We start from the raw sequence: 9,921 nt of genomic DNA on the forward strand, positions 1-9,921 counted from the left end.
CCAAAATCGTAGTGCTTGCACTGAAAATACCCATGGTTGCGCATATCTTGAGCATTCCTACTAACCCATCCTCCAGTGTTTTTTGCAAAATCCCTGTAAAAAACGAGAAATCGGGGTAGAAATCGGGCGGTACCTTGGCCAGGTAAAATATGTTTCCACGGAAATTCCCATGACAATAAAACTGTTACGTAAAAATAGAGAAAGAAACGGTTCAATAACATGACAAAACCCCGTCCCACGGGTCGGATTGGGTCGTTGTCCAACTCACGGACGAGCAACTTTAGCGTCCGACACCACTTCTGCCAGGATTCTCGGGATAATGGAGAAACACTAAAACAACAGTAATAATAAAACGATAGGAATCGTACGCAGTGGATCATGTGTCCCCTCCCCCCGAAAAAGTTGTTGAATTCCAATACCTATTTCACTATCAAGTCTGCTAGGTTCCCTACAGTTCAAAGACCGCTGCCATTGAAAATGCGAAAGATTCTCCTGTTTGGAAATGCTGTTTGGTGAACGTGCTCCGTTCAGCTATAGGTAATTGTTTAGCAAGAGTGAGGTATTTTCCGCCATAAGTATAGTAACTGCATAAAATAGACCTTGTTGTACGTGGTTGAGGAACCTGTCTTGGAAGCAGGAAAATGTTCTCTGTCACTAGGTACTTATTGCAGGAATGTACATTGTAGACCAGGGGTGCCGAACTCATTTGTGTCCACGGGCCGCATTGAGTCGGAGGTATTAGGCAGCCCGCAAGGGACTTTGGAGTAGACTGTTTCTGATATGGATGACACAAAACAGAACCTAAAACGACATAAAACGTATACATTTGGGTTACTTGGTGTTGCTCAGTCACATCCAGGATCAGCAATCCGTATAATTTGCTGTGTCATGAGGAAACTTGGCACCTCTTGTTTTTAACTATTGCGTAAACATCGTGTGAAAGTGAGTGCGCATTTGCAATTTTAAGGACTACGTTGAGGTGTTCGTTTATTAGTTGTGAGCGTAACTTTTGGCCTATTAAGGTTCCTCACAGAAAACGCCTGCTCGCAGACGTATGGACACAGCTGTCTCGCGACGTACAGCCACGAATTACTATTATTAGACGTATGTTGTACGGAACATGGACAGATTTGTCCGCGACAACCCAAGCAGCACAATGTACTGAAAGTCGAGTGCAATAGGGGTGGACGGGTAACTGGAAGGCCTTGAACAGACTCGTGAATCTAAAGAACATTGATAATAAGACACATACCGCCCACCCCTATTGCACTCGACTTTCAGTACATTGTGCTGCTTGGGAACATACGTATCTTCAGATAATTTCGTCCAACGCCAGAATAAAACGAATTCGCAACAACTTCAGCGAGCTTGTCTTTTCGCTGCGACGCACATCAGGGCAATCAGTTCCATTTAATCATCAGGAACGCTGTCAACAACTGCGGAAAACGGCGAGCTCCGTTTGAAGTCTCGTGAAATCGAAAAATCTAGGCTGGAGTTAATTCCAGAGATCACCAAGCGTGCAGCTGAACCGGTCCGTTTCCGGTGGCATTGAAGGCTCCAATGGGTTGGTTCGACTGGCCAGGGGGCACCTTCGCTCACTGCCATCAGTGCCACCTGTGGTGGCGCGGATAAGTTATTTCCAGCATTTATTTCAGTTATTTCGCAGTTTCCTGCAGGTATTTCATCAGGGATGGTACAGATTCACTGAAGTAGGTCGAACACAAGACAGAATTCACGTGATGACGTGTGAAATCGCCAACATCGTCATTTACGTTTGTAGAATATACTAGAAAACTTTTCCTCCGCCCGCCACCAGGGAAGGAAGCCGGCGCCAGTGTCGCCGTGCCAAACTCTAGCCGAACGTCCGTATATTATAAATCGGCCATGTAGGGTTTGGTAAGAAATTTTGCTCAGGAATGTACTAGAAGAATTTTTATTTTTTTATTCCGCGTTAGCGCCGCGAAACTAGTAAAATTAAGTAAAGATCATATGCACGGAGAGGCTTAGAGACTCATCAGCGAAGACGACGAAGGCAACACAGAGACAAATGGGGGGGGGGGGTATGTTTATTGAAAAAAAAAAAAAAAAAAAGAGTGGAAAGGTTATGTCATGCACTGGTCAACAGACAGGGAATGTCAAGCTTCCAGCCTTTCGTCATAATCAACCTTTAATCATATGTCAAAGGTTGAAAGTTAGACGTTCCCTGTTTGTCGGCCAGTGCCTGACATAACCTTTCCTCTCTTTCGTTTTGCAATCTCTTGTTTCTGGTTGTCTTTGTGTTGCTTTTGTCGTCTTCGCTGTTGTCATGTGCCAACCAGGCCCGCTCGTCCGCATACAACGAATTCTCGACGGAAAAACGGCCACCGTCACCGTTTTTCCGGTGAGCCGACACGAGCAATGGGAACTTCACCGATTTCTCGACGACAGCGGTGGACAGAAAAATTCGGCGAAGAGCGGAAGCGGCCGCTCGACGGCAGCCAATAGGACCGCTCCGCGCGCGGTCGTTCCACGAGCGGATGTGCCGGACCAGTGGCGGGCATTTCGGATGCCCGTATGGCTAACCTAGGGAAGTGGGAAGGTGGGAGGGATGCTGTCGTCCGCTCGCTGCTGTCTGAGGGCGCTTTTGTAGCGCTTGCTTCGAGAATATGCATTGACCGCAACTATTCTGTGTGTCACTATAACTTTTCTATGTGTAGCAAAATATTTATCAGTTAATTTGAAGTCAAAATTTAACACGGACTAACGAAACGCCCGCTAGGAAAGCCACCGTCCGCCGCAGTGGAAATCTGTGCATGCGGTTCATCCCGCCGTTTTTCCGTCGAGTTGTCATGCCGGTGGGGAAGTTGGCCGTTTTTTCGTCGAGAAATCGTCGTATGCGGTTACCGCTTTATAGTTGAGAGTCATCGGCTGCGGTCAATGACAACAATTTTCTATCGCTAATTAACGCAAGGTAAACTGCACGAGAGCACAATGATAACGCCAAGTTCATGAAGCTTGGGCCGAATATATTTATTCTTTTTTTTTTTGCTCGGGGGCCACGCGGGCCGCGTGACAACCTCAAGCTGGAAGCCACTTCGGCACCCCTGTCGTAGACACCTGTGGGCAAGAACCCCTCCCCCCCCCCAAAAAAAAAGTTACGAACTGGAAGAAACAGCAGTGGAGTGCAGCTGTAGCTTCCACAGTTTCGCCACGAAAACCACCGCCCCCCTTGACCACGTGATCATCCGTAACGAATCACGACAAAATAGCCGGAAAACGGCGCCAAAAAGCGCGCGCTGGCTGATCGAACTGCGCATGTGCGCTGCGTGCCCTCTCCACACCCTCTCACTCATCTTCTCTGTCCCCCCCCCCCCTGTTCCGAGCGCTTCGCCAGGCCATCTGCTAATATTATCCGGAAGCAGAAAATGAAAATCCAGAAGACGAAGGAATTCACATGTACAAATTTATTGACACGGTAAACATATACACAAGAAGCAACATTTGAATGCAAGTAAATCTACACGATTATTACAGAATACTGCAGAATAAATAGAGAATAAATAGTGCCGAGCAACAGAAAGCGTGACTATCATATTATACAATCCTTAAGGGAACCTATTCGGTTTGGAGAAAGTAGATCTTATACATATATAGCACGTGATGAGTCGCAGAAGCCATCCGCTTCATCCCAGCACAACTGTCGAATTTTCTGGTGACAGGGGCCACATGCTCGCGGATCGCAGGGCCACGAACAGCTGTCGGTGTCTGAATGAAAACAAAAAAAAAAGACAAGGGAACCTGTTAATAATATGGTAAACCCGAGCACAGGCAACGTTAATTGGCTGAATACGCTCTGTAAGACATGCCAGCGTTACGCGCCTAATGCCAAAATTGGAGGAGCCCTGCGTACGCGATGCACGCTGTTTTCCTTTTCATGCACACCAGTGTATTAAACATCAGACACATTCAAATAGCGGAACAAAACGCAACAAGTAACGCCACGCAGAATCATCAACCAGATCATGACTGATAACCGGCAGAAAGTGATGTAATACGGGGCAAGGCGTACCTCCATGCACACAGTTAGGTGACAGTATTAAACGTCTGATCACTGACATGCATCATACGTTTGTCTGCTTACCTTTCATTCAGGCGTCCGTCCATGGCTCGAAGATCTTCGAAATCCACGAAACGAAATCACCGCCTGCTCACATACGTAGACGCGAGCTACACAACGGTCAGACGGGTCGGCGCCTCGGAGAAACGAACGCGGGCGAATCCACCGGTTAAATGAGCCTCAGCCAATCATGATCGAGAAAGGTCACGTGGGGGACCGGAGCCAATGGAAAGTAAATAGCCGGAATTTGGCGGGAAATTTCAGCGGCGACGCCGGCGACACTATTATCGCGGCGGCGAAACTCGCTTACTGTGACTCCTCTGGAAACAGCCCCGGCGGCGGATAAACTATGCAAAAGCGCGCCAAAACTGGATTGTCCTTGACCGCACGAGTCAGGGTTTGACGAGAGCTAGCAGCGCGTTAGAGAGGTGGAGGGGGAAAAGGGATGGTTTTGGCGGGTTTTGCATGCGATATGTTTGCGTGATTCTTTCAGAGACGTGTGTTGGTGTTATACTTTCTGCGACTTTTTTCAAGTTCAGTAACCACAAGGAATCTTCCCAGGATTTTGAGAAAGTATTGGTGTTACCTGTCAGCTTGCAACGAGATTAATTTGTAGTTCTGTGGCCAGTACTTCCAATGAAAAGGTGTCTTCTATTGCGAATCAAGACCACAGGCAAAGGCAAAGGTAACGGCTCGGATGGGCTCAGATGCTCGGACGGCAAAGGCTCGGATGGGTACGCATAGGTTTTTGTCTTACATATTCATATTTGGTACCGTCGCAACGCGAAAATAATCATTTATTCGGATGCTTGTTCTGTGTTCCAAATGAACGGTTATGTAAGCATAGGTGGGGCATTTGGTTGCGACTTCACTCACCTTCACCTCACAAAATATTAACTTTGTCGACTTCATTCAAACTCACCTCACCCGAACTCATATACGCAGGTTTTCAATCACTCTCACCACTCTGCCCCTCTCTAGCGGTCGCACTCACCACCCTTCAACTCATGACCTCAAAACCACTGAAGCCCTCATGGCACCTCACCCTCACGACATCAGCTCATGGCAGGCCTTGCAGCCGTTCACCATCATATTCCTTCAACTCACGGCCCTTCACCTCACGTGCCTTCACCGTCACGTGCGTTCACCCTCATGTGCCTTCAACTCATTGCCCTTCACCATCACTTGCCTTCAATTCACAGAAGGCCTCGCAGCCCTTCACTCTCACTTGCCTTCAACGAAGCCCTCACCATCATATGCCTTCACTGTGTGACAGGCATCGCAGGCGTTCACCCACCACCTCCACCCCTTGCCTTCAACTCATGACTGACGTTGGTACAAGCGCTGGACTGGTATAGCTTCTATGCAGGGATATCGAAAGTATTAGCCCCTTTTAAGAGGTGCGGTGCGGCTCTGTACGTGGCGTGCGGCTCTGTATGCGGTTGCACTATGGACAGTCACACACTTTTGGACGGCCCACATTTTATCGTCCAGACTGAACGAAAACAAGACTCTGCCACACTGAGAGCAAGCTGTTGGCTGTGATCGAATTGATCAGCGCTGTCTCATCAAATTCGGAGAGGCCGTGCACTATGTAGGACTACCCCTTTGAGAACATGCTAAAAATGTAAGCTCCCGAATTAAAACGTGAGTGAAGAATGACTATCTCGATAAGTAATGTGTGCTGTTGCAATGCATGCGGAGACGTGATCTTCACAGGATTTCATATCTCCGGTGGCCGACCGGATGAACTACTATCCCCATCAGTTACGACGCACCCGCGTGTGTGACATCTCATTTGCGTGTGTCATGTGTGTGTGTGTAAGTGTGTATGCCTCTGACACACGGTGCTGGAAGCAACGTTTACCTCCCCCACATTGCTACCGCCCTCGGCCGGGATCGAAACCGCGATCTTGAGCTCCGGCGCACGTCAAAAGAACCCCAGGTGGTCTAAATTATCCGCAGTCCTACCCTGCGGCACGTGCAACATGTCGCCACACTGCGCAGACAAACCTTACGTGTAACATCACAGTACCATTACCATTATTGTGTATGCCTAAGCTTTTTCATCGTCGTCCCGCTCATATACTAACCCACATGCAGTGAGGTATGGCACCGCATTTCTTCTTCCACCACTAAGCACAGTGGCCACAAGCCACGCAGAGCGATTAGCCAGGGTACCGCATTTGTTGCGGTGAATCACCTCATCCTATCGTCATTCATGTAGTTGTTGTTGTTGTTGTTCGATAAGTAATGCACAAATTGTATATACTTCCGGTTTTCTTTTCCTTTCTTTCTGCCCAAGTTATCTTTCAATGTATTACTAGTATTATTCGTGTAATACACACAAGTATTAGTATTATGTGTTATAATACCCCAGAATCAAAGTATTATATATTAGTATTATAATACCGATTTCTAGGGAGTATTATGTATTAGTATTATATATATAATACAAAATATGAGTATTACTGGTCACCCCTGGTCCCGCGGGGTTCCGTGCGCCGAATAATATAGGAGCATCATTGTGAACAACTGAGGAAACAGATCATAGACGATCAAGTGCTATGATTCGTCCTCATTATTTGTTGAAATTGGGACACAGGCTCTTTTTAATCAACAGTGATTTTAATGAGCAATAAAAGCTGCAAGCCATTACGAGGAACATAAAAGCGGTTACATTCGCTGCACCGCTTGCCTTGTGCGGATTGCATCTGTTCTTTCTGTTCCTCCCTCCCTCTATTTTATTTTGATGAGTACAGACAACGCGGCAAGACTAGGAAGGAACTCTCCAACAACAAATAAATCTTGACTATGGCACGAGCCGTTAGATCAAACGCGGGACATTTGGTCGAAAGCCATTTGATCCAAAGCCGTTTGATCGAAATGGCAACGGTCGTTTGATCAATTGTTCTTATTAGTTCACCTGGAGCGATGATGAAAAAAAGGAAGAAATAAATAAAGAAACAGAACAACAAAGAAAGCTGCAGTTGCAAATGCCGTTATCTACAAGGAACATTTATCTGTGTGTAATCCTCGTAAACACATTCCTTATGCTAACCCACTTTTTCTCATCCAGAAAGGGGTCCAACGGCCGGGTTGTTCGCCCTAGCCCGTTCAGCAACTTGGTAGGTTTTCCATTCCACATAGTGACTAAACATGCCATACATGTCTTTCATCCCTAATCCCAACCCTTTCCCCAACCTTTCCCCAACCCCAAACGTTTCCCGGGGCGCGGACAATTGTTCACCGGACAATTGCTCACCAAAAATCTGCTGAGGCTGGACAATTGGTCACCACAGGACCGTTGAAGCCGGACACTTACTCACCGCTTCTTTCACCACACTTGTATTGTGATTTTATTTCGCGTTTATGGCGCTTGACTTATTTATGTTACTTGATCTTCTTTGTTAGCTGCCTAAGTTGCTTCAAATACATCTAGGAAAATCAACCAGCGAAGGGGGTGAGGCGAGAGGTCGTCCACTTGCAAGCACGCCGGAAGCGTCTTTGTCAGGACCTGCATCCATGGTGCGTTCCTCCTATAGGTTCTTTTTTTTTTCAAGGGGGGAGAGCAAAGTGCTTTCAGGGAGGCAAAGCGTGCAACCTTCTCATCTCCTTCCCTGGGGACGGACGCTGCGAACTGTGCGGGTGTTCACACGTTCATATTATTACATTCCCAAAATTCGCGGTCACCCCCCCGCCGTCGCACTCCGTCACTATACTCAGCCGCTATGCGGGAAGTGGCCTTACAGGATGTGAATTCAATGGGAGACAGCGTTTATGCCAATTAACAGCAAAACCGAATAAAATTTTTTAAGATGTCATCGTCTAATAGAGAAGAACACCATGTAAAGAACCCCTGGAGACATGAAAGGCGGCAGCAGAATATAAGCCTAGTGCACCCTGGCCAAATGAATTTGAATGCATTGCGCCTATGGGGATTCCGTCGATTTTTGCACATCGCCCATGTTTAGACTACAATTTTTTGACAAAGGCAGTCAAATTCTGGAAATGTCATCGCCTATTTTCGTTCAGTACGTCCTCCAGGCCACATACCAACCACGGCACGATGTGTGAGTGTTAATCCTGATGCACCCAGGGCCTTCAAAGTTGCGACTCAGACAGGGTTCCCCTCCTAGGCGCTCGACGGACTAAGTCCCAGTATTACCGTAATACGCATGCGCTGAGACTGTACGGCCCGTCTGCAGGAGTTCGAAACGAGAACGGTCATTTTTTCCAGAACTCGAAGTGGCTGACAGAACAGACACTTTATTTTGAGTGAGTAATATACAAATGATACCGTTTTGTATTTTATATCGCTTTTATATTAAAATATACAACTTGATAAAACTGTCCATTTCGAGTGCCGTTTTGGAAGTGATCTTGTGAAACGCGACCTTTCAGGGTGCAACAGGAGAACAAGGTATGGGGTTCAAACCCCGTGATCTTACTTTCACATATACATACACATATACATTACATTACATAATCAGCTTAAGATATCTTTATTATCATCGTTATATCCAATGATATTAAGCCCCGAACTCGATGAAATTCCCCATTTGGCCTTTTTGAAAGCGATTTTGTCAAACCCGACCTCTCAGGGCGCAACAGGGGAACAAGACACGGGGTTCAAACCCCGTGATCTTACTTTCACATATACATATTAAGAAATTAGCTTGGGACATCTTTAATATTATTTTTATATCAAATGGTATTAAGCCCCGAAGTTGACGAAATTGGCCATTTGGCCATTTGGAGTGCCGGTTTGGAAGCCATTTTGTCAAACGCGACCCCTCAGGGTGCAACAGGGGAACAAGACACGTGGTTCAAACCCCGTGATCTTACTTTCACATTTACATATTACAAAATTAGCTCAGGACATCTTTAATATTATTGTTATATCAAATGATATTAAGTCCCGAAGTTGATGAAATAGGCCATTTGGCCATTTCGAATGCCATTTTGGATGCGATTTTTAAAACGCGCCCTGTCAGGGTGCAACAGGGGTAGCAAGATTCGGGGTTCAAATCCCGTGATCTTACTTTCACATATACATACTACAAAATCAGCTTAGGACGCTTTCTGCTTAGGGAGTGTCATTTCGGAAGCAGTTTCTTCAAACGGGACCTCTCCAAGTACGGCCTGGCACCAGGATTAAAGGGGCTTCGCACGCTTTAAAGGGCTCGATCTGCTGCCGAACGTTGCGGTAGCCTCTGTTACAATCTCAGTACAAACCGTTCATAGTATATTTTTGGCACCATGATACATATCATTTGAGTCATTGTAAAGGGCCCTGCTGCCGCCTTTTCCAAATTTTGCGGTGGTTTCCGATGCAATCACAGGAGAGGGGCATAACTTAAGCCGTCGCGTCTTTATATGTGTGTAAAATGTCTGCCACCATGATTAAAGGGGTTTTTGTCCGTTTTAAAGGGCTCTGGTGTATAGCCTTTTATGACCAGTGACGACGACGACGACGAAACTGTGCAGACGTAGGATTTTTCTGCTCCGTAGTCATTCTTACCAGAATCCCTGTTTCTGCCTCTACTACTGCTGAATTTCCCCCTCCGAGGGTGGACATAAGCAGGTCTTGCCCTGCTGCGCGACGCAGAAGGGGCTGCGTGCTCATGGAAGTGGTCGTGAACGAAGATCATGGGTCGTCAACGGAGGAGGTCAGTGCCGGCGACACTGATTCGTCCCTTAGCGGCAGTACGATCCTCCTTCGGAAGCGGATGAGCGATAGTCCCGCGCTTATCTCCTCTGACGCTGACGATGATGAACGCCCCTTCCAAGATGTTGCCAAAAGGGCACGAAAGACTGCCCAC

Source organism: Ornithodoros turicata, chromosome 2, assembly GCF_037126465.1.
Source record: "Ornithodoros turicata isolate Travis chromosome 2, ASM3712646v1, whole genome shotgun sequence".
NCBI classification, from domain to species: Eukaryota; Metazoa; Arthropoda; class Arachnida; order Ixodida; family Argasidae; genus Ornithodoros; species Ornithodoros turicata.